General features: G+C 40.4%; 1 protein-coding gene across 13 annotated transcripts in view; it reads right to left on the reverse strand.

Annotated features, from left to right (window-relative positions):
- LOC131691455 (calmodulin-binding transcription activator 1) overlaps window positions 1-26,502 on the reverse strand; it is a 595,917-nt gene that overhangs the window by 220,391 nt on the left and 349,024 nt on the right. The window lies entirely within an intron of this gene.

A 26,502-nucleotide genomic window follows, 5' to 3' on the forward strand; every position in this document is an offset into this window, starting at 1 on the left:
GTCGTCATACTAGATTTCCTATAGAATGTTCCAGACAACTAACGAATTATTTAATAACTATAAATTATTTGCTAAGCAGTCTTTGGGTTATTGAAACAACTTCTGATTATTCCAACGTTTAGATGCAGGACCCGCATCGTCTGTGAGGGGAAAATCTACTTGGTCATTCCTAGATTAAGAGGCTTTTATAAACCTAATGTTTTTAGACATGAAGCATGTTGGTGGTACATGGGTATTCTGTCTCTCTGATCCTATTAAGAATAGACAACCCTGCTCAGAAACCGTTGAGAAAAAGCTCATCTACGAAACTAAACTCCAACACAATGTCTTCAGTGCAAATACCTGAATCAAATTTCAGGCAATAAATATATCTGCGTCATATATCTCCAAATCAACAGCCAGTACCATCAGTGCGGAAGCTATTACATAAGACGAAATGTTTACACTCGTGACCGGTAAGAGTTAATAAGCAAGGATCACGAATATCAAGGCAGTCGGCAGGGTCATGACATGAACGCAGTTGGCGAGGAAATGAAAATATTTCCCCACCGCATAGAAAATATACAACAATTATTAATTTTTTGCATCATGTAGATACGTAACAGAGGCTTCATATGACTAACGCATTGAGCCATGTCAAATAAACGAATTATATAAAAACATGTTTTAATCCACTTAGTGATTTAATTGTTCCTTTCTCATTTAACCAAACTATAATTAAAAGGCTGGTTATGTTCAATATAATTGTGGAAATGTCTGTTACATTCTTAGTACACTTTGTATCTATATACAAGCACTAAACAGCCACGAACCTGATGAGCTACATGTCGACACTTAAGCATTTTTTTACACCCCCCCTAGTGATTCCTCGCACAGAGAGTCCTCTGGTATTGGAAACAACAATAATAAAGACAACAAAACAAAAAAAGAGAAGGTATAAACTACAACAAAAAATAAACAAAGTGAAATCCCAGTTGGAATCGAGTTTCTTTAAAGAGATTCACAAAGCTAATTTGAATTTTAAATCTAAATTCTATAATTATAACTAAGTGATAAAGTTTGTGGTTACGAAAAAGCCGAAAATTAAGCTAAATACTATAAAAAGAATGAAAAGTAGGAAAAAATACAAGGAGCCAGAAACACCAACACGCTTTGATTGTTGACACACTTACAAGATATATTCATTTACGTTTCGTATCATATACTGCTGAAGCTTGCTTTTAAATAGGATGTTGTTTATTACGGCTTTAAAGACAACAGGAAGTGCATTGAATTTGGCTCTCTAATACACCCAAAAATTTTCATTTTTTCTTCTTTTTTATGAAGAAAAGTATGTAATTTTTTTTCTCATTTCAAAACCACATAAAAAGAAAATAGGGACTTTATTTATTTAAGATATGCAACGGTTCAATATGGAGACCATATTGTGCATAGCTTATGGAGAATTTGCCTAACTTTTTTGATTTGAATTTGAACTGAGTGATTTTAAGTTTTTTCCACTAATTATTTTGTAAATTTGCTACCTACAGTAAGGTTGAAAAAATCGCTGAAGATGATTATTTTTTGGGTGTATTAAGGGTCCATCATTGAGAAAGAATAACCTCCACAATTAACTTTTATAATGCATATCAATTGGTATTGATGTGATATTCATATTTTTATGTAAAATAATAGGTGTTTTTTTATTTTAAAGGTTTTTTTCGGCAAAAATTCCAAAATAACTCAACTTTCGAGACTTTTGACCATGGTGCTGATTATTACAAACTAAGTTTGCATGACATAAGTTTAAATAAATAATACTTAACTCAATAAACAACAATTACAATTACTACACTATTTTTCGATTCATTTTTTTCGACATAAAACATTATCAATTAACTGAAATTATGGAAAATGCGACTGGTTCCGGTTTTAATTCTAATGCAAGAAAAGGCTTAAATATCCTGTTTTGATAATATTATCAAAATTCTATTAATGTTAGGTTATCCCATGAAACAATTTTTTGACCATTTAAACAAGCAGTCTACCTTCTCATCTCATACAGACCAGGAGCAAAAAACACATATCGCTGGTGCACGGCAAAGCAAATAAACAAATCCGAATAGTGATTGTTATTCCTAATTTGGAAACATTCGCCGGGCTTTGCGAACCGATGACCATTTAGTAAGGTCAACTTTCCTTATAGCGGCACCAGGCGAAATAGGTGGCAGGGGATTTCAACGAGGATTGACGAGATAAGTGTTGCAACGGTAAGTATTTTCATACACCTTTTATTATACTTCTCCGTAGTGCAGCTTTATTACTCTGTAGCTCAACTAGAACTTTGGAAAAATTGTCACCTTGCCACAAATGCCATAATTTCGAAAAGTAGCTCCGAAAAAGCGAGTGTGTTCCGCCTCTGCAAAAATCCAAAAAATTCAGTAATCAAAGATGTTAGCAATAAAAGCCAAACCGGAGTGCCAACAGGCACATCAGGATCGATGCCAGTAACGTCCTGATTACGGCTTACTGGCCATGGTGAACGTCAACGGGCTAGACACGGATCACGAATTGGACGATGGCTTTGCACTGACAAAAGTGCTGTTCTACTCCCCTACTCCCTCAGTAAGAAAGGATGACACCGACTTAAAATGGCTAGTAAACTAACAGCACGACTGCCTCCGCCCCTTCTAAACCTTGGCGGGTCTATAGGTACGTTTAAAAGTCGTCACCATTTAGTTGGCGTTACTAGGTTTGGATGGACCATTTCCGCTTTGGCTCTGAACACTACTCCCCATGAAAGATAATGTCAACCGTAACATGACCGCACTGCTCGCATAGATAACAATGGGATCACAAGAGGTGACTACCCGGAGTTGAGACTCAATAAAATAGAGAAAAAAAACATGAAACTTACAAATACAAGGCAGGCGCGGCGAATCAGTTCCCCAGAGGTGTTTTGGTAAAGTCACCACCACCAGCAGCAGCGGAAGTTATTCAGCAAGAGTAGAATGAGGAGAAGCAGCAGAGCAATAACAGCCGGAGCAGAGTGAGGTGAGTCCAAAAGTAGTGGCAGCGAAGGGCTTGATGGAGGAACTCCACAAGTTTGTGAACGTGAAAAACAATTTCCATAAGGACATTAAGGAGTATGACACGGCAACAGCAGTGGCGTCGGAAAAGACTACTAACAACTTCCTAGCCCCTCGAAGCAGGAGAAGGAGAAGTTGGTTGAAGTGGAGAACACGTAACTTTCCATGACTCCAACAAGAGGAAAGAACCTCGGCAGGAGCCGGAAAGCCAGGCGGGCCCAAGAGGCTGACGCGCTATGATGCTCTCATTGCCAAAGGGAAGGACGCCAGTCAACTGGGAGAAACCTAGAGGACCGTTGTAGGTCGGAAAAAGAAACACTGGAAACAGAGAAAGCAGAAGGAAGAGTGAACAGGGGAGCAGAAGATAAGAAAAAAGCCTTCGGCTCGTCAGAAGGCACCAAAGAGAGAAGCAGCGCTCGTCAAAGCCAATGACGCGACGACTTATGTAGCGCTGCTCAAGAAGGTCAGAGAGGACCCGGAGCTGAGGGATTTGGGGGAAAACGTGGTAAGAATCTGACGTACCCAGAAAAGCGAGTCACTCTTCGAGTTGAAAAACGATCCCACGATTAGCACCTCGACCTTTCCGGAGACTATTACCAAATCAATGGGTGAAAAGGCAGAAATTAAACCCGGAGATGGCGATTGCGTTCAAGGACTTAGATGAGATTACGACGAATGACGAGCTGAGAGGTGCACTGTAGTAGCAGTGTAACCTGGACGATCACATAACGATCCCATTGAAGAAGAGATACGGAGGAACTCAGACAGCGATGATTTTTTTACCAGTAACCGCTGCGGACAAGACGCTAGAGGTAGGCAAAGTTGCGGTTGGGAGTTCAAGATGCCCATTGAGAACCACCCCACGAGTGAATAAACAATCGGAGAAATGCGTCAAGTGTTTGTGCTTTGATTTGGCAGAAACTTCCAAAGGCCCGAAATGCTTGCTTTGCACTCCAGCGTACGGAAACGACCATCAAACGGGTGGCTTTAAATGCCCTGACTACATGAAGGGGACTGCAGACCAACGGTAACGGTAACTTCGACAAATCTGAATCACTGTGACACCGCACAGAGACTGCTGTGACAGTCTACGACATAAAATATATGTGACGTCGCTTTAGTTGCAGAGACGTATCAAGTCCCCCTGATAACGGTAACTAGTTAGTGGTTAGATCGGGAATGGTTGTGATACAACCTATGGGCAGTTTCCCCATTCACGAAGTGGTGGAACGCTCATACGAGGGCTTCGTGATCACCAAAATCAACGACGCGCCTTCGTGTGTAGCTGTTACACTCCTCCACGGTGGACAGTTGAACTGTTCAGCGTAATGCTGGAACAGTCAACCGCGCACTTGATCGGTCGAAAGCCGGTAGTCATTGGTAGTGACTTCAACGCCTAGGCTGTGGAGTTGAGCAGTAGAGTAACCGTCGCAAGAGAGTATATTATGCAGGAAGCTCTAGTGAAGTTTACCGTACAATTGTGCAAAGAAGGTTCCGTTAGCTCATTCCGGAGAGAGGGGAGGGAGTCAATCATCCACGTCACATTCTGTAGCTCTTCGCTGACGGCGAATGTATATTCCAGGAGTATACGCATAGCGACCACCACACGATTCGCTATCGTATCGGCCAACGGAATCCTGCTGCAGTACGTAGAAGGACGACCGGCGAGCGAAAGTGGAAGGCGAAGGCCTTCAATAAAAACTTCTTCGTTGAGGCATTTCGGCTGGACCGAGAACCGTGGATGTGGCTGTTCTAACAAGAAGGATTGCTACGACTTGGAACGCCACAATGCCGCGAAACCTGAAGCAATGCAATAGAGAAGGCATCCAGCTTATTGGTGGAACGAGGGCTCAGAGAGCAGTATCGGAGCCAGATCGAGAAGAGCACAAGGCAGCGTTTCGGGAAGCTAGGGCCGCTTTAAAACGGAAGATGAAGCTTAGCAAGTCAAATTATCACAAGAAGTTGTGCCGATAAGTAGACGCTAATCCCTTGAACGACGCGTACCGAGTCATGATGGCGAAAATGGTGGGCCGGTCGACGCCAACCGAAATTTGCACGGGTAAACTGAAGATAATCTTCCCGAAGCACGATTCAGTTTTCTGGCCACCGACACCGAACGGCGAAGAAGAAGAAGCAAACACGAACGATTGGCAAATGATTAACGATAAACTTGCAGAAACATTGAAGCGACTAAAACTAAAGAAAGCCCCCTGTCCGGATGGAATACCAAACGTTGTGCTAAAATCTGCGATCCTGGCCTACCCGGACATGTTCAGGATGGTGCTGCAGAAGTGTCTAGATGAAGGCAACTTCCCCGAAATGTGGAAGGTACAGAAGCTGCCAAAGCCAACGGAAAATCTTGCCTCGTATAGGTCTATATGTTTGCTGGATACACTAGGAAAGCTCCTGGAAAGAATCATCCTTAACGGACTAACGAACTGTAGGGAGGGCATGCGCGGACAGTTCAAAATGCAGTTCGGATTCCGCAAAGGAGCATCGACAGTGGATGCAATTCGGACAGTGCTCGAGAGCGCGAAGAAGACCTCCAAATGGAGGCGACAAGGAGATCGATACTGCGCTGTGGTTACGATTGACTTGAAGAATGCCTTTAACTGGTCCAGCTGGGGAGCCATCTGCTTCTGAGAGCGCTGGTGAGAATGGGGGTCTCCGACTATCTATGCGATATCCCGTAAAGTTATTTCCAAAACAGAGTGCTGCTGTACGAGATGAACGAAGGGCAGAAGTCAATGCGAGTGACAGCGGGCGTTCCTCAGGGCTCCATTCTCGGTCCAACTCTCTGGAACGAGACTTCCGATGGGGTCTTGACACTGCAGCTGCCCAAGAACGTGAAAATTGTGAGTTTCGCGAACGATGTGTCACTAACGGTGATGGGGAGACACTTAAAGAAATGGAGACGTCGGTGACGGAGACAATAGACGCGATCGAGAGCTGGATGAACGGGGTCAGGATGCTGATAGCTCACCACAAGACGGAGGTGTTGTTGGTCAGCAACTGCAAAGTGATTCAACGGATGCAGATAGACGTCGGTCAGCACGTGATTTCATCGAATGTCCCATACGGAGAATGTAAAGAGGACTAACCGACGCTTCTCAAACATGTTGACGTGGGTCAATAGAAAGCACGGAGAGATGAGCTTCCACCTGACACAGCTCCTATCGACCAAAACTGTTGTACCAGAAGTGTGAGAGCGTCGAATGTCCGAGGTTCGAAGCGACACGCAGGGAGATGCTTGAAACGGGCATCAAAACAAATAATGTCGTCTACAGAATGACAAGCCACGAGAACATATGGAACGCGGTCAACAGAGCGGTCACGCAGATCATGACAGTCTTAAAGCGGAAATGATGTGAGGAACAGCGAGCAACGGTTTCAAGAGAGCAATCACCACCGGGGAACTCTCCATCGGAGTAGGATAGATTCTCCGCCGAGAATTAGTTGAGTAGACAGAACAACGGGTATGGATCGTCGGGCGCCAGCGAACCGGACGCCACACTCCACCCCGAATCGCCATACCGACCACGGCACCCTCCCGGTTGGCCCGAGAGAAATATAGCGAACACCAAAGAAGACGCGGTATTAGGAGTACTTCTTTCGCCGGGGAACTCTCAGTCGGTGTAAGCACCGTCTGGGACTAGACGGAATACAGACACCACAAGTCGCGGGTCGTCGGGACACCAGCGAATCGGATGCTCTGCTCCACCGGAATCACCGTGCTGACCTCGGCACCTAGCTGATTGGCACCGTTTCGGAAGAACTTCTCTCGCTGGGAAATTCTCCGTCGGTTCATTGTCGAAGACTAGACCGTGTAGTTCGCGAACAAGAAGCCGAAGGGCTCAGTAAATTGGACAGGCTGAAGTCCAGATTGTCCTCTGACGGCACCAGTGGTTGAGTGGCAAGCGTGACCACCATCCATTCCAATTGGTCTGGGTTCAATTCCAGCCGAGGTCATTGAGATTTTTCTGAGGTGAAAAAATCTGTGGTCACGTCATCCTTCGAAAGGGAAGTAAAGCCATTGGTCCCCAGTCCAACAGTTGATGGATCGATATTTAGTCCAGATAGTAGAGTCACCTCTCTGGCGTCGGTAAAGAAGAAGTAGAATCCAACTTCTATACTTACTATCAAATATCCTCCTCCCGTGATACTTGTGGAGTGCACAGTAGTATATCCGGCCTCTAGCAAAAGCAAGCATCGGACCAACCATTCCTTCCCTTTCCTTCCGCGATCTACGTTCGGGCCTGACCAGGAGTTGTATAATGAAAGATGTTTCGCTACTCCCAAGCATGATTATCTACTGATTCCCTATGCAACTTCAGCTAGTCCAGATTGATTATGGAGTAGCAGCAAGGGGGGATCGCACCAGCTCAAGCTTAAGCTCAGTCTGAAGTCCAGATTGTCCTTGTAGCGGAAGAGCACTAATTCAGCTAGTTTTCCTCGAGCCCTACAGAAATTGCGACGTCAGATAGATGGTCGAAAACTGGTACTGTGTCGAGGAGGGGTGCTGTAACCCTATTGAAGGAACTAACTAGCAAGTAGTTGGATGTGCTATGCCCTCCCCGAAGTATTGCCGTAAGGTAGTGTCGGGGAAAATTCAGGTTCCGTGCAAAGGTAGTTGTTTTAGTGGATCGGGTTGCTACCCAAACCCATTCCCAGAGTTGTTGGTTTTTGTATTTTTAGAAAGGCTAAAACTTTTGATCCGTGAAAACAAAATAATTATTTTTGAGCCAACAACAAGCAGTAAAGTGAATTATAAATAAATTTGAATATCCAAAAAGGCATTCGGAGAACTATAAATTCACGACTAATTATTTTTGAGCCACTCTAATGAGTGATAATAGTATTCTTCTAAAACAATTTTGAAAATTGGAAAAGATTCACAAAAAAATTGGAAAAAATTCACAAAAATATAAAAAGAAGAAACGTTTTCCTTTTATTTCTACAAGGAATTCTTTTATATTTTTAATTTCGGCATTCCACCTAGACGTTCAAAGAGAAATAAAGTATTCTTAGTTATAATATGTTAAACGAATTCAGCGTATCATTATCACATAAAAAACATCATATTAGAACAGAAACGATAAAGTTTTGACTTTCACCTTTTCTAAAGCTATCCATTGAGTGTTGGGTTCTATGTGTGGTGCACAAAAACAAGCATTATGTTCCGACTGAATTATTCTGACGTAATTCTTTCACATGTTCCTCATTCTACGGATATGATCCCGTATAATAATGTCTGTTTCGGAATTGTGTGAAGATATAGTTTGCTGATAAGCTCTTTTACTCAAATGATGAAGCCTTAACCAAACAACTGGCATATTTTAAAGGTACTATAAAAAGCATCAAAATGATCCATCGCTATAATCACGGTATCGCGCTACAAACGACTATGTAGGAAAATATTCGCGAATTTTTTAATGTGATTTTAGACCCAAGCTATATTTTTCACTCAATATTCTCAACATTATCAATAAACGAACAATTCACACGACAAACACTCTCAATCCTACTTTTATGCTTGAAATATGTAGCAGGTTTTTGACGTAGGACTACGTATTTGTTTTCGATATGGGGGTGCACTTTGCAAATTCTACAAAAATTGTATGCAACAAAAAGTGGTCCAATTTAAAACGCATATAATTCAGCCATCTCACGATAAATTTTCAAATTATTTGTGCATATCGCCACGAAATACTTCTAAGAATAGATACCAATAGACAAACCCAAAGATTTTTGATATCATGGCATTAAAAATTTAAATAATGTACACCCTAGTCAAAATATCGCGCATTTACGCACAGAAGATAGCGCTTCCCAAGTCCGGAACAACAGATTTGTGTACCTAGCGCGCTACGCTTCTATGAATGACGTCATCATCGACTATTCATAGAACGGATTTGGCCAGACAAGCTCAGTTGCCTATTGAACGACAGGCGGAGCAGATCACTGAGCTGTGTGTTTTCACAGTCAGTATAGCTGAGTTAGAAGTCCGTTACACTGGCTGTCGGAGGTACGCTACCCAGTGCCGTCCAACACGCGACTGAGCTTGTCCGTTCAAACACTATGCTTTTTTTGTGTTGTGCTCGTTTCCAGCACACTGTTATGTACAATCTCGAACACCATTATTCGTACATAAAATCGCTTGTACATTCGAGCTCCATTTGCAAACACGGTTAACATAGTGTCGTCGTACTAGTTGTCTCTTTCGCTCTACCCATCATCATCTGCGTTGACTCATTTTGCTTTGTGCGCTTGGGTTCAATGTTTGAGGCGAATGTGTAGGTAGGTATATCAAATTTGTTAGGAGGGTTATCGTATTCACAGATTTTTCTGTAACGTCATAGATTTTTTTTACAATTTTTGATCACAGATTCTTTTTTAAAGATGGCTGATTTTTGGCATTTTGATAAAAATTTCACAGATTTTTGGAAATATTGTGATTTTTCGAAAATTTATCACAGATTTTCACAGGTTTTTTTTCCTTTTTCAGTTATTACAGATGGTAAGAAGATATTTTTGATCGACTTGCAGTCACGCATTTAACCCTTTCATGTCCAACTTTTTTCTAGTGCATGTATGGTCTCAAATCCATTTTTCTTCAAAACGGTGGCGTCAAGAAACACAAAAACCTTTTGTCATAAAGATAAGGCGCTTCCCTCGCAGTGCTAGAAGCTGCTCAATTTTTACGATACAATGCTCAATACAATTCTCCTAGAATATCTAAGCTTGTTCAATTGCGTAATAAACGTTGACGAATGCAGTCTAAATTGATGAATTTAATCAGTTTTCGATAATATTGCAAAATAACAAAGATATAGGAAAATTCCACTTTCCGTCGTCAAAGTAAGCTGTTCCTGGCAGCACTGTTCCATCGAAATCCACTCAGATTGATTACAATAGCTTCAGTACTAGAGTCGATTCTTAAAACTGTTAAAGTTCAAATGAAAAGTTATAGTCACATTTAATTGCCTTACTTGTATTTGTGAGCAAATCTTGCCTAAATCAGCTGGTGAGTGTTTAAAAACGTTGTTGTTTATAAATAACATGGACAGGTGTTCACGCAAATACCTCAAGAATCAACCAAACGTAGCTTGGCTGGGAACATGTCTAGAAAATCGTAAATGCAGACAACTTAAATTTCTCTTATTCAATCAATAAACTATTTCAAAAAAATCGAATTTGGAAATTCACTACACATCACATTCCCAGATTAACTTAATGTAAGATAACAATTTCTATTTCATTTCATCACATCTTACTGGCTTAAACATATTAATTAGCACCTTTTTCAACATCTAGTCGGGTAAGTACTGCCCCCAGTAAGTGAACTACCTCGATAACACGCTTTACAAGTGTTTCTTTTCGACCTCACCCAAGGGGCACAAATTAACACGCCAAGTTGAGCTGTAAATTGGACAAAACAGAAAAAATGCCTAACTTTCTCACCTGACTTTAATTTGTGTCACTTTGGTCCCAAAGTTTCCATTATTTTTCTCACACTTCCTACCTTCTCCCAGCGCCTTCCCGTTCCACCAACCGAGAAAAAGTTCGGCTAATATCATGTAAACATGCCGCCGTCGTGTTCCGTTTTGTATTTCACAAAAACCCCATCATTAACACGATGAAAATATGGGGAATGGATCCGAACGAAAGAGGTCGAAGAAAAAAAGGTCATCCCCATGTTTTATTATTAAATAATCATAAAGTTTTCCGTATGTTCGCATCCTGTTTCAGTTTCGATAGAAAGAAATGCCGGATCACGGCAAAGTTTTTCCCGTTACCGATTTCTTTCCCTCTTTTCAGTAAAAGAGTTAACCGAGAGGTGGGAGGATAATTTCCCACGGCACCCATAGAATGGATCGTTTATTCTTTCGCGAGATTTCGGGAAGCATCTCTTTGTCACAAACCAAGAAGCGGCAGCTGGGTCCATCTCCATTTGCCATTAGTGGTCGCATCGCGGTGCAACTCGATTTCCCCTGCTGATGCATAATATATAAACCGAAATGAATGTTTGATCGACTTTCCCACTGAACTCGGAAAGAAACGAGAACCGCGCCCGGCTCCCTTGTGGCATATAAATTCTATCGAAATCTTTTTATGATGAAGTTTTATCGCCTTCCTGGCGCGACCATTGTTTTCCTGTTGCTGCCCAGCTTAGAAATAATCTTTTAATTTACAATCAATCTTTCCACTCCCCCCGCTCAGCCGCAACCAAATTGAATCACCGGGTTTAATGTGACTGCTCTTTTCCTTCCGCCGAACAAATCAACCCGGCAACTGGCACGAAAAATTGGCCCACTACTACTCCTCCGCCGGTCGACGGGCCAGGAAACATGGAAAGGAAGTCGGTATAATTTCCTAACAATCATTCAAGATTACAACCAGTCAGCACTGCTCCCGTGTAGGACGTACTACCTAGTACTGCCGGTGCAGGTGAAAGTCTTCAAGCTCAGCCGGAAACATATTTTCCTTTATCAGCGAGCTTTATCATAACACGGACGCTCCTTCGTTACCCGATCGGGGGAAACCTGGGGCGGGATGGAACCGTTCCGTCGTTCGTAACTTTCTTCATTTAGCATTGCAAAAACGAAGAAACAAGTCCAAAGCGATGCATGTCAAATTTAGTTTGATGACTTTTTTCGTGCTTCCTTTGAAGTTGGAGCCCTTTTTTACTGGCGCTTGATGGATGGATGGATGAGTGACGGATGGCTCTTTGGCCTAGTTGGCACCTTCTTTTGTTGGCTTTACACCGTTAAAAACGAGTTCCGCCACCGACGACGTCCGCTCCTTCGTATCGACGCAGTGGTGCCGTTTTAATTGGTGTGATCAGGCGGAAGGAAAAGCTGCCTGTGTGGATAATAAGCGAGTATAGGTGGTTGAGCCAGCTTGATTGCTCTATTTCGCAGCTGGATCTTTTGCTGGTACCTAATTAGGAGATGGGAGGAGAGATTACATCGTTATTGCTCCTTGTCTTGCGAAGTGGAAAAAGTGAGCCGGATATTTGGATTACCGGTAGGAGATTTTTCACGGTCTGGGCCCAATTTGTGCCCATGCAACAGCAGTTCGAGATATTGATCGTTAATCAAACCGAATTGTTTTGCATGGCTCTTGCTTTCTTACGGACTAATTTCTGTTTAAAACGAATGATGCAATTTGACTGGAAAGGGTTAGAAAAGGAGCTCGTTTTAAGATGAAAAGTTTGGTATGGCTTAGCAAGCCAATACAAGATGCACTAGGCTATATTTCTCCTTAGGGAATAAAATTTTGGGTAAAAACTAATTTTTCTCCACTTAGGAGAAAATTATTTAAACCACATTTACGCGTTGAGGAGACAAAACCAATAACTAAATTGGTTACAGATTTTGCATTTTGACTTCCTCTCATCAGAATCCGACACTAACTTAGTGACATGTTGTTTTGAATCAAATACTGTTGGAACTACTTCAGATGTTGATTCAAGCTATTCTCAACTCAAATTCGAAAGTGTTCACGACGCTACCCGCGTTACGGTTGGTATGGCCAAACGGGTAGCGCGGTCTTCTAACGCCCTTGGCGAATTGTCAGTTCTGCACCCCATTGGTGCTTACATTATATTTCTTTTTCGTTTCGACTTTCGAAGAATAATGTGACGTTCACATGGTAATAGCACACTTATCAAAAGTAGGATCGTAGCGCACATCCAGATTACAGTACTCTTTTGAGGCGCTCGGTAACCAGCACGCTAAGAGTCTGCGCGGGTGAAATGGAATTATTAAAATTGCGTCATTTGCCTACGCTAGCATTGTCAGCGACTATGTCATGGTGAAGTTAAATGTCTGTGAGACAATTTAACCGGCAAGTGATGTATATTAATTGTCACTGAAGATGGACTTTATTTTTATAGAATGAAAAATTTCTGTAAAAAGTGAATACAAAACAAGTAATATAAATATCCAGTGACACAAACTAGATGAGCAAAGCGTAAAAATTCAGAAACTAATATTTAGAAAAAAAATTAATTGTAACGCGGGAAACCGCAATTTCCCAGCCTGTTTGGGGCAAATTTTCAAACAGAAACTCACTGCAGATTTTTCTGTAATATCATTACAGTACTTAAAGCGACGGACGGAGCATTTCTTCAGTCGAGACTACGTTCAGATACCTCTTCCATAAAAAAAACAAAGAATTTATTTGAATATTTGTTCCTTCATCAATCATAATATTCAATTCCTATGGATGTAGATACTGAAAAACTCGATTTTCCAAAGATTCGGTGGAAGCTCGTTCGTATTTGACTGTCACTCATTTTATGTAACCGCAAATCATAAATTGTAGAAGCGTGAAACCAAGTTTTCAAAGCAACAGACGGAGCATCTATTGAGGAGACGAAATATCAAGACCAGTATACTGAGGAGACAATTTTTAGGGCCTGTGAGCTGATTAATGTGCGTCACGATATTCCGGTTATGTCCCACAAATTCCCCACTCTTCTTTTACCACAAAAGAATTAAAAAAAGATGCATTCATGATCTGTTGTTAAAGACCCATTCTTTTTGACCCATTACTTTTGACATTACCCCATTCTTTTTGATATTTGCTAAACAAATCGTTAGCATCCATACATCCTTAAAGTTTATTACACTTTTGCTTTACTATCCCCTGACTCATTTTTCAATATCTTATATCTCCTGTAATTACTGTCGCTTCCATAGTATTCTTCAAGTTTTTATTTTGCGCCAAAGTGAGGTAAAATGGAATCATTGATCTCATACCTACCACATCTAAAGATTTCAAAAGCCAGCCATAACAAATATCTCAAAAGATCGTCCAAATAAGCTCAGAATTTTAATATCCTCTCTAAAGTAAGCAAATCACGTTATTGGCGACAAGTATTCAATGAAGGACTACCGAGTGTGCATTCCCGTCCACAAAGTTGAGATAGATGGTGTGGTCACCGAGTCGAGTTTGCCATGCTTGCATCTACTGGAGATAGGAGTTGGCTGTTTAGAGGACCCCTTGCTTCAGTGAGCTAAGACTTTGATTGTTAATCGCATGCCCCTTCAAACTCATATTTGTGCGTCGCAAATAGACCATTGTAGCAATTAAACATGGTATAGCAACCGCGCACAGATTGGTTAGGATGACTCTTGCATTGGGAATGCTGAATTGTGCACTTTTATTGTGGGCAGAGTTCACATGACAACAGTGCGACTCTGACGATCCCCTTGTCGGGACATCTGTTACTGTTCCTAAAATCAGACGGGATTCCTTGTAAATTTTCTCTTGACAGGCTACCAAATATAATTGTGTCGTTCACTGGTGTCTGTTGGCCCTCCAGTGGTCGCGTCAATGTTAATGTTTGGATCGCTTCGAACTTTAGGAGTTTTGCTAGAGCTACACAGCAATGTGTGCGATTTAACCCTGAGACTCCGGCTTTTGGAAGCGATTGCTGGGCCTCCGGAATCTCGTTACCGTTGTCAATAATGTTGATATGGTGTTCGTGATGCGATGTTCTTCGTGGATTCTTCAACTTATGCATTACAAGTAAAACCCACCGTCTTTTATATTTGCTTCTTCGCTAATGGTCCTGGCTGTTGGTTTGGAGATACTGATCGACATTTTTGCTGTTGCCGTTATTGCATGAATCAGAAATAGAAATCAGAAGAATATATTGGCTCGTTTGGCTCACCATGTCAATCGGAGAATTGTTCCTTGTCATATCGTCTCTTAACTTTGACGTTGGGAAGGGAGAGGGAAACGAAAGAAAAAGGTTAGGGGATAGAAAATGACAACACCTTGAAAAAGGCCACCAAAAACGGCCGAAACGTCGGGCAATCTAAAATTAAATCGTTTGCCTAGAGTATTAAGACTGAGAAAGCCGTTAAATACCTGTCAATATCATCACAACACAAAACAGTAAACAGCTCGGACTCTTTACTCCCGAATTAATGATGAACCTTACTGATAAAGCCTGTAGCTCTTTACAACACTGAGTTAGGAACAATTAACTCCCTGTACTTCCTTCATGTTTGTATAAAAAAACCAAAAATCCGGATACGCAACTGAATTACTGCATGGCAATTACATATCGAAGAATATGATGTTCCATAATTTTAATAAAAAAATATCATAAGAATAATACTCATCATGCTGATTAGTAGCCATGTGGTAATTAAGTTTGCAATGTAGAGTCAGCCTTGATTAGAATACTATAATTGTGCTTGAAAATGCAACAAATTCTTTGATATTTTCGCCAATGATTGGCATGTTTTATTCGAGCAAAAGTCCTATACAGTGAAGACCCGTTTTTATCAGCCCTTTGGCGAACAGGGACATTGATAAAATAGGGACATATATTTTTCTGTCTTTTTAATAAACCGAAGCTCTTAAAATATTCTTCTTTGGTCCTTAGATATAGCCTCGAAACCTTTTCTGATTATTTACTTACTTAAGTTCCCGCAAAATTAATAAAAAAAAAAATTTATTGCTGCATTTTTCGGATCGCTAAGATAAGAAATATAGGAAAGGAAGGCCCAAGAAAGGATTTACTCGAATTAAATTTGGTTCGTCTGCTAGAGCCCATCAAACTACCAACTATCAAATTTCATATGAAGCTGCTAAAATAGGGTCAAAAAGCTGATAAAATCGTGGGTAGATAAAATCGAGTCTCCATTGTAATTATAACTACTTGAAAAGAACTCGGGAGCTGTCGCCCGCAATGGCTCTGTGCAGCCTGGAAAGCGTGTGTCAAAAAGACAATTGAGTACATCATCCTCGTCAAATGAGTATTCACATAACGTTTTGAGATTAGCAATTTCGGAACTCCACCACAGGGTTCCTCTAGAAGCACGCATAACTCGAAGCGAACAACCCTCTTGTATGCTGCTACTATAAGTGAGTATGTTATATCCACGACCGCATCCACGTCACTTGGAGCTTCAATCATTGCAAAACCCATATCACCTAGTCGCCAAGTCCTCGTCGAAGAGCTACCAGTTCGTAGCTTTGGGATTCTGATATAACCAGGGAGACGTTTAAATGACCAAATCAGAAGCATTTATGATCAGATAACGACAGTTCGAACGCGTTCGGATGAACCAAATTGTCAATCCATGCGCAATACTGTCAGAGCAAAGATCTAACACCTTAGCAATGCCAGACCGTGCAAATGTTGGGAAATTTCCTACATTAGGTATGTGAAGATTTTTACTGCTTAACCCTCTGCTGCCCAACCCCACCTTTTGGCGGGTCACGGGAAAATCGCTATAGAATATTCAAAACATGATTGTTGAATTTTGAAATCATTTTTTTTTAATACATTCAACATTAAAAGTTGAAAATTTGAGGAAAATTAGAAAAAAAAACTAACTGTGTAATTTAGTTAAAAAATGTCAATGTTTTTTACATTTTTGGAGAAAAGAAAAAAAAATATTTTTAAGTTGCTAACTCCTCTGAAGCTCTGAAATTATGTTGTGAATGATGCAGAAATAAAAGTTATTAGCAATAAAATCTTGACTCGTGAAATGGCCATGTTGGACATTTTTTATAGTTAAATGACAAGTCTGTAGTTTCCATGAGCTGGTAATATATTTTTCGACTTTCTCATTACAAAAACAATCTACAATAGCTTTTTTAGGCAAAACAATAATTTGGACAGCAGAGGGTTAAGTATTCCTTCACTTCAGTGTCTCCAAAGTTGATACCTGCCCCAAATTATGTGGCGGACATTTGGATCGATTATAAGTGGAAACCCATTACTGCCACAGTATGATACAACCCTTTTGAAATCATCAGAAGGTTGTGCGGCAAAAATACCGAACAATAAACTAATTTCCTGTTTATGTTATCAACAGTTATATTAACTGTGATGGCACAAATATATCGAGTTGTGAGGTCGGATACAAGATATGCGTCCTTAGCGCTATTCGCAAGTATGCATGCACGCGGCATTTCACGTAGATTAATCATACCATTTTTGTCGAAAGTTACACGGACGGAACCAAAGCTATGTAAGCTTTCTTTCCTGTACATGTCGGGATAGATGCATAGTTCCAAGCATATTTTAGTCCCGCCAGCCATCTAGTCCTCGGCATGAAGATACAACTTCACTTATGGACTCTCGTTTTCAGTCACTTCTTACGACATGCGAGTAGGAACCCAATGGATCGATTCTTAGCTGAGTTAGCTCAACCCGATGGATGCCATACGGCCTGTAGGCTGGTTTTGTCCGGAGAAATATAATAGGCTGTTATAAACTTCCTAATGGTGCTGGCTGTTGATTTAGGGATAAGGAGCGTAGTTTTTGCTGTTGTCGTTATTGTCTGAACCGCAACCACGAATTTGTTCACTGTTTTGGTTCATATGATGGTATTACTGACTTTGCGTCGTATTGGATGGTCGTGTTTTTAGCGATTCCCGTGCATGGTTTATGGTAATGTACAGTCTGATCACAGAACGGTTACGTATAAATATGTCTGAGATGTGTGTCGTACTGGCTTTGGTTGTTGAAAACAGACTTATTGCTTTTTGATTACTCTCTGATGTTTCTTGGCGCACGCCTACAGGTTCATAACCAATCATGAAAGGCGACTGGTTGCAACATTAAGTTACTCTCGACAATATTGTTTTAGAGCCAATTCAATTCTTAAATTGAATTAGTTAGTAAAAAAAAGTGTTCGCTATTTGAGATTTAGTTCGTAAAAAAGTCTCTTAACATTTTTTTAGAATTTCGTTTTGTAAAAACCTTTCACAAAATTGAATGACTGTATAACTTAAAAGTTATCTTACCAAATATGTAGGTTATGCTATGGTTATATTTACGAATGTTCCAGATATTCCAAGAACTCCATGGAGTAAAAGTCGCAAGATTTACAAGCGTAACCAGTAATCTTTTAGTAGTTTATGAATGCGGTACTCATAGGGGATAATAATATGAACTTGATTGATTTTTATGGTCATCCAATATCTTTCTGAAATACTGAAATTAATATAAATTAAGCGTAATAAATAGCATATTGATGTTATATTGCATTTATATGTTTATAGAGGTTCCCATGTGGGTTCGTATCTCAACCCCGCACATAGGGTTAGAGATTTTTCTAAACAGATTTTTCTAACCCGAAAACAGACCCTAAGGAAAAAAAACTCTATAAACGAAATTAAAAAAAGAATAATGACAAAAAATCGGTTAAAAAGAGAGTGAAGTGTACCCAGATATTCTCACGACAAGCTTGACGAGGAGAAGACAGAAATCGGTGAGTGACCGCATTTTGAACTCCAAGATTCTCCAAAACTATAACAATATGGGTATTTTCGGAATTGACATTGACGAGAAAACGACGGAAACGAATGTTTAGCGCCGTTTCAAAATCGAAGATGGTGATTTCCGGTTAAGCAGAGTTTTCCATAAGGGGTTATACAATATGGGCTTTTTTAGATCTGGCTTGACGAGTAGATGATGAAAAACGAAGTGTAACACCAGTTTTAAATCTAAGATGATGACTTTCGGTTGAGTAAAATTATTTATTACCCTATCAGTACGGGTTTGAAAACGGACTTGACGGTAAGATGGCGGAATCCGATGCTTAGCGCTAATTTAAAATCCAAAATGGCAACTTCCAGTCGGTAAAAATTCTGTATAGCCATATCAATACGAGTATATTTAGGTCGAGCTTGATGTGTAGATGATGGAAACCGAGGTGTGGGGCCGTTTTGGAAACTACGATAGCGACATCCAGTTGGGCAAAATTCCTCAAAACCCTAACAATATGGGTATTTTTGGCTCGGGTTTGACTAGAAGATGACGAAATCCGATATGTGACGCCATTTTGAAATCTATGATGGAGATTTTCGGTTAGGTAAAATAATCTATAACAATAACAAAATGGTTATTTTTGGTACGAACTTGACAGGTTAGAAGATGACAAAAATCGATGAAACTACATCAGGCCAACATGGTGACTTCCGGTTACGTAAAATTTTCGCATTGGGCCGCTAGGGGCCAACGGTCTGCGGCAGCCAAACAACACTATTAGAGTCTTTTGAACGTCAAAATTATATTTTTTAATCGAGAATCACGAAATTTTACACAGACGTTTACCAAAAGTGAATGTTATGACTAAAATCGTCAAAAAATATTTTCAAATTCTTATTTTACTGAACCCTTGCATGCCCAACTATTTGACGTAGGACTACGTCTTTGTTTTCGATAAGGGGCTGCACTTTGCAAATCCTACAAATATGGTATGTAACGAAAAGTGGTCCAATTTTAAACGCATATAATTCAGCCATCTCACGATAACTTTTCAATGGCATTAATAATTAAAATAATGTACAACCTAGTCAAAATATCGCGCATTTACACACAGAAGATAGCGCCTGCCACATCCGGCACGACAGATTTGTGTACCTAGTGCGCTACGCTTCTATGAGTGGCGTCATCATCGAATATTTAAAGAACGGATTTGGCCGGACAAGCTCAATTGCCTGTTGAACGGGGTGCGGAGCAGATTACTGCACTGTGCGTTTTCACAGCCAGTGTAGCTGAGTTAGAAGCCCGGCTGTGGAGGTACGCTACCCAGTGCCGTCCAACACGCGACTGAGCTTATCCGTTCAAACACTATGCTTTCTTTTGTGTTGTGCTCGTTTCCAGCACACTTTTATGTACAATCTTGAATACAATTATTCGTACATAAAATCGCTTGTACATTAGAGCTACATTTGCTAACACGGTTAACATAGTGTCGTGATACTAGTTGTGTCTTTCGCTCTACTCCTCATCATTGGTGTTGAATCATTTTGCTTTGTGCGCTTGAGTTCAATGTTTAAGGCGAATGTGTAGGTAGGTATATCTAATTTGTTACTAAATTGTTAGCGGTTGCATGCGTAACCTGCATGATAGCTATCATGCACAGTGCTTTCGTTGCGCAAAGACAAAAACTTTCTTAGCAAAAAATTTACGCGGATCGATGGAAAGCACAACGAAAGTTTATTATTTACGTTCGATATAAATGAATACACTGCCACTCGAAAAACCGTTGCAGAAACGCATCTAAGTCCATATATAAAGTTGTTTTCGATTCTTTCGATATATGATTAGACCACTGCATTCGCTACATTTGTATGCGTACTTTAGGAAAGTTACAATAATGGCAAAATGTAACTAGAAAGCTTGGTCTAATACATGAAATGTGATTATATTGTCTAAAATGTGAGTTTTCTTCACCGGTTCGGGTTTTTTACCACACACATTTAAAAGCTGATCTTATGATATAAAGATTTAGTTCCAGATATTAGTTCGGTCATGGTTTTCTGTCTTCTTTCTTCAGATCTTCTAGAATAAGTATAATCAGATTTGATCACCTACTACAAATGAAATGACCTGATAACCAAGAAGGTTTGGTTCAATATGTAACATTCGATGTTGATTGGTTGTGCTTGAACTATATGTAAGAAAAATATTTGGTTTATTATTACCCTAAATGTGCTAAGAAAATAAATATTTTACATTAAGAAGTATAGTCCTACATCTACAGTTCGTGCAACCCCTAAGGACTGCACCTTGTAGTTTTGCTACTACATGTAGGATTTCAAAACTATTTTTCTTTGAAAACGGTGGGGTCAAGAAACACGAAAAGCCTTTTTCATAAAGATAGGTGCTTACTTCGCAGTGCTAGAAGCTGCTCAATTTTTACATTCCCACAATACAATTCTCCTAGAACATTTACAATAGTCCACTTACGTGGAAAACGCAGTCAAAGACTATCTAAATTGATAAGTTTTATCAGTTTTCATTACTATTGCAACATATCGAAGATGCATAAAAAATTCATTTTCCGTCGTCAAGGTAAAGTATCCCTTGTAGCACTGCTCCATCGAAATCCAATACTGTTAATTCACCATTCGAACTTCGTACTTCATAATGCGATTAAGATTATTTACGTAAATAATGCGCGCCTGATATTCATAACTACGTAAATATTACATCATCTATTATGCATCCTATGATGTCAATAGTTATCAACCTTCATTGATAGACGGGTAAATATTACTAGTTTAGAAGTCAAAAGCTGAAGTATAACACATTTTTATACATTCAATGAGGACAAAAAACGGGAACAATTGATAATTCTATGTTTCGATTTTTGTTGGTTCATATTATAATCAGTTTTTTGTGTTTCTAATTCTAAATACTATCCACGAAAAATTTCACCACACGCCTTTCTCCTTTTTTTTAAATCCACTTTTTTTAAATCCACAACGTATATTAATGTTGTTATCCTGTAAGTTTGGTGAAATTTCTTAGTATGGTATGATAAATTTGGTAAGATTTCTTTCTATCAGTTCAATAAGATAATTTGGCCAAGCAAACGTAAGAATGTTCAGCATTGCAAGAATTCGAAGCTATTCCATCGTAAACTTAGAAACGACTCGGGACACTAAGCGTCACGGTTCCGAGAATCCCTGATATTAACCGCTACAGTTAAATTTAATATCGCCGAAGAATAAAAACCAACAATAATTTGAAACTGACCATGAATTTTTATGGACTGGCAAGCAATCTGCAGTTGCAGCAAGCAAAACCAGATCTATATCACAACCGTGGTTATGAATCAAGGCAAAGATCTTACCACAAAGAGTGCCTTTGGTCACGGTTTCCACGTGGTGCAATAATTTCGTGGACAACCTTTAGTTCGAAAGCTAAAAAAAATCTAATATATTAGAAGTACACATGATATAAAATACATCAATGCCGCTTAGTTTTACTTCGAACTGAGCTAATATAAATCAAAAATGCATGTGCTGAGGGTTTATTTGTCTGTTCCACTTGACCATGCGTTATAACAAGGCCTTCTTTAACTCTATGACAATCTACGAAAGCCAACTAACAATATGCCAGTACAATTCCACATTTTAAAATTATATCTTGGTTACGATTTCTACACTAAGATGTCTTTAAACGAATGTATTTAACAAAAAAATATATTATTTTTTGAACTACGGGAATTCTATAATTTTTAAAGTTTCATTCTCGCTAGATTATAGCAATTTTTCATAACAAAATCTCCAACGAAACCCACTTTCGTTCTCCTTCCTCCTCTCGCCGGTAAATCATCCCATCTAGAAGCAAACAACCACTCAGCCAAACAATGTAACAACTGCCATGTTCCCACTGACGAACAACTCACCGCCAGGATGTCCAAATCCATCAACTCAATGACCTTATAAGTAGGCAGCCCACTTGGAAGCTCGTTTCGCCTCCTCTCGAACAGGCCGAAAACCATCAAACCGATTACCGATAGTGGCCAACAGGGCTCCAAAATATTTCCCCGAAACGCGATGCCAACCATTCTTCAACTCTTCATCCGAATAATTTATGTGCCATGAATATCATTACAACTACACAAGAGGGCACCCTCTCCAGAGCTGGAAGACAGATGGGCGGACGGGCGGCAATCCGCCCAATCGCCACAGGTAATAAAGAATGTTCCTGAAAAATATGGAAGACCTTCTCCGGCGGAAGATTCGACCAAAGGAACCGTTTTAGGCTGCCGTTTACCTTTGTTTCCCCCATTGAATAATGAAACCCAAACTACATCCTCCATCATTCCATCGGCCATTGCCATTGCATGGCATGTTGTGTCTTAAAAATATGTAAACGGCCAGTTAGTTCTTCACCCGCCCGGGCATTTGTCAGCAACCGAGCGAAAGGTCGGCGGACGTTTCGTGATGTAATCCTATATCCTGTTCGTTCTGCAAATACAACACCCGAAAGTCCCGCGAGGATTGAAATTCGCGCGAGGTCTCTCCGGTGTTACATCAGCAGTGGCCACTGCTGGCCGCTGTGACGCTAGGAGCGGGAGGGGAGGAGGGGATTCTGTACAGGGCGGTTTGATGGAACGGTGCTTGGATTTTCGCCAAGCGCGAAGGGATATGGCGAATGAATATAATAATAAGGATATGTAATTATGAGCATAATCAAATTTGAATTATTTAGCTGTGTGGAAAAACCAACAGTTTAAACCCTAATTTTGGATATGTTTGGAATAAATTGAGGCTATAAATATATTATACATGCATCGCGTCCCGTGCGGACGGCGGTGTACGATTCCCGCTTGCCGTGGAACTTGTGGAGGTGGCAAAGGTACCATTCGTTCAGTCTATCATTGCCGTTGGAGAAAAAGAATAACATTCAACAAACTACTGTTTGATTGTTTACATTTTGGAAAATGGAAAATTCCGACTAACTGATCAGTGGCCGCTGGATTGGGTTGAAACGATTTGGACTAACTCGAGTGAAGTTAGTGTTTTTGAAGCAATATGTTTGTTTATGTTCTTTATGTACTTGCTTGTAATTCTTACTAACGTGAATGCAACAAAATACAAGTGATATAAAATCATTGAACAGACGATACAGAAATATTTATACACAATATAGAGCAATAATCGATCGGAATTCCTCATTAGAAGTGAAACGGAAATATTACAAAAACCATGTGATGACAAACACAAAAAGATCCGGAGAAAGACACCACCACGCATCAAGCTAAACTATTCACATCAACCGAAAACCATTTGCAAACCCACACACACACACACCTCCATCAAGTTTTGATTTGTTACCAAAAACCCAGCCCGCTAGTTCTCCGTAAAAAAGCGAAGAAAGTTAACCCAGTGCAAGCAAAGGGTAAAAACCTAACATTTCTCAAATTTTATCCACGTCCATCCAGCTGCTCAAACAAGTCGCTCTAGCTAAAGGAAGTCGCTTTCAACTTCGGCACGTTAAATGCTGAAGAAGTCTTGCCCCGCTGCTGCTGCCACAGCAAAGTAAAACCGACAGAACTTTCATTCCTTCTCGTCATGAGGCAGCCTCAAAAGAAGAAGCAGGAAAAAAAACAGTATCCTTAAGACAAACAATAAATTTTAACCGGCTTTTGTTTTCCTCGCCAGTTGATGGAGTAGAGGCCGCGGCCACGGCTAACCGAGCGTACGGGAGAGGGAAAGATCCGAGAAAATGGAAAGTACTCCCCGACCAACCCGAACTTTTCCCGCCGTCGGTTGATTTTTTTTCCTGCCGATGCTTTGAAGGAAATTTTCTTCAAAATACTGTCCTTCGGTGAGTAAGTAAGTGCGGGGAGCGGCATCCTACGACGATCCCCGACAATTTGGCGAATGACTTTTGCTCCAGATTTCAGACTTTTTAGTTTCCGATGAAAAATTGCATTCGCTGAAGTAATGAATGTAAGACATTTTTATAAATCATCCAAATGTGTGGCGGCGGAGACGTCGACGTCGTCGGTAGGCACTGGCGGTAGTGCTAGTGAAAGCTTACGTCTGCCAAACACTTGTTTTTTTTTCTCGCTGCTTCAGCCCACTATTCAACCTAGCTTGCCACCGAAACGACTCCTACTTTTTTTAATTTTTCGAAAGTTTCTCGCGAAATGTCCTCCCCCTCTCGGGTGAGCAACCCGCCGGCAAAGGTCCGTTTGCGTTTTTTTTGTTTCGTTCAGCTTAGCAACTTTTTGTTTGTGTCGAAAAGTTCACAGGAAAAACTTTGAAATAAAGCAATTTAATTTAGTTAGTTGTGTTGATTGTTAATTTTATCGATTTCCAGTTCTTGTCCCGTTCGGGGGCTGGTCTTGTTATTTTTTTCCTTCCGGACTACAACAACCAAGTTAACTAGACAGTTTATCTCGGTTCGACTTTTGTGTTCTCGTTCAACTCAAAGTACTAAGATTTTAAACAAACTGTTCGCCGGGGGAACCATTCACTGGGTTAGACCGTCCGCCACAAAAAATCCTGCTCTCGTTTTGGACTCCCGATGGAAGGCAGGTGTTGAATTTTTAACCAGTTTCAAGAAGCAAACCGTTCCAGTCAGCTCTGATTTCTATCAACCTGCCTCAGTTCAAAGGGGCTTGAGGAGAGGTCAAAGCAACGCCGGCGACAACTGTGCTTAGCTGCTTGTGAGACCGGAGGTCGTTCGGTGTGCATGTACGACACTTTTTTACCATCACCACCATGACTGCTGCCGCCCACTATCCGGTTTGCTTTTTCCTTCCACTCACTCTTGTTCTCCTACTGTCGTGTCGTTCCGGTTCGACACATATGCGACCAATAAATGTCACCGGTGGTTGCAAGTTGGCCCGTTTCCGTTTTCTCGGCCTCGTCTTGGTTCCCTTTTTTGCGATTAGGCGCGTGTAAGGTTTGCTACTATCACAAAAAGTGTATTTGTAAATGAACCTAGGCCAACGGGGAAGAGTTGCCAGCTGTTGATGTGGGAGTGTGAAAGAAGTTTACCCTAGCATTACACCCTAGTCATTACAGAAAATTACTAAAATTCTGTGTCTTGAAGAAAACTCCAGTTTACAGCCAGGATTTTGTTTCGGGACGGAACGTGAATAAATGTTTTAATTCTGATGACCTAAGGTAGTCACTAAAAATGAACGAGATTTTGAAAAGTCAAAACATTTTTTACATTTCTTATAAAAAAAAAACTATTTCAGAAGTCCGCAGGGCCATGTCTCATATAGTAAACGACACATCTCGGCGAATAGGGTCAATGTCTGCATGTGTGTGTATTCAAGTAGATAGATTTTTGCTGTGAGCAACTTTCTGGATTGCGCCCTCTTTTCATACGGGAAATTGACTTTTACAAAATAAATCCTCTAGGAGTCCCTTATTCCCTCCCAAAAATAAATTGATATATGGTTTTCGTAGGAAATTTGACAATCAAACAAAGTCTCGAAGACTACGAAACGATCTGATGCTTGCGAAAAAAGTTATTAAGCAGAAAACAATTGATCATTTGATTTTTTTTTATTTTGAATATAGACATTTTAACCTTTGAGTCATTCGCCTCTATTGGATTGAAAAGTCTCTTTTGGAAAAATCGGGGGGGGGGGCTTGTCGAACCCACGTGAGCTGCGTACAAGGCAATCGATTTACCAACTACGCTATGCCCGTCCCCGATCGGTAAAACATTTATTTATTCTAGCACCACTGCTTTTGACAGTCGAATTATATGTAATTTTTTATTTGACACTTTCTTATTGTATCCAAATCAATAAGGGACCATACGTAAATTACGCAACGCTTTTAGGGGTGCAGAGGGTGCGACAAGTTGTGACATGTTGTGACATAGGGGAGAGGGGGAGTTAGCTAGATCGTTACGTAACTTGTTTTCACTGAAGAAAAAAAAAAGTTCCGTAACGGGGAGGGGGGATGGAGAAATTTGTGTCAATTTGTTACATGGGAGAAGGGGGGTCAATTTTGGGCAATTTTTGCGTTACGTAATTTATGAATGGTCCGTAATATAAGCTGTTTGGTAACTTCACAAGATTTTGAGAGAAAAAATGATGCTCTTTCGTACACAATAAGAGAAAGTTTAAATTGTTGCACATAATTCGACTGTCAGCAGCAGTGATGCTATAAAAATTTAAAT

Source organism: Topomyia yanbarensis, chromosome 3 (genome assembly GCF_030247195.1).
Source record: "Topomyia yanbarensis strain Yona2022 chromosome 3, ASM3024719v1, whole genome shotgun sequence".
NCBI lineage: Eukaryota > Metazoa > Arthropoda > Insecta > Diptera > Culicidae > Topomyia > Topomyia yanbarensis.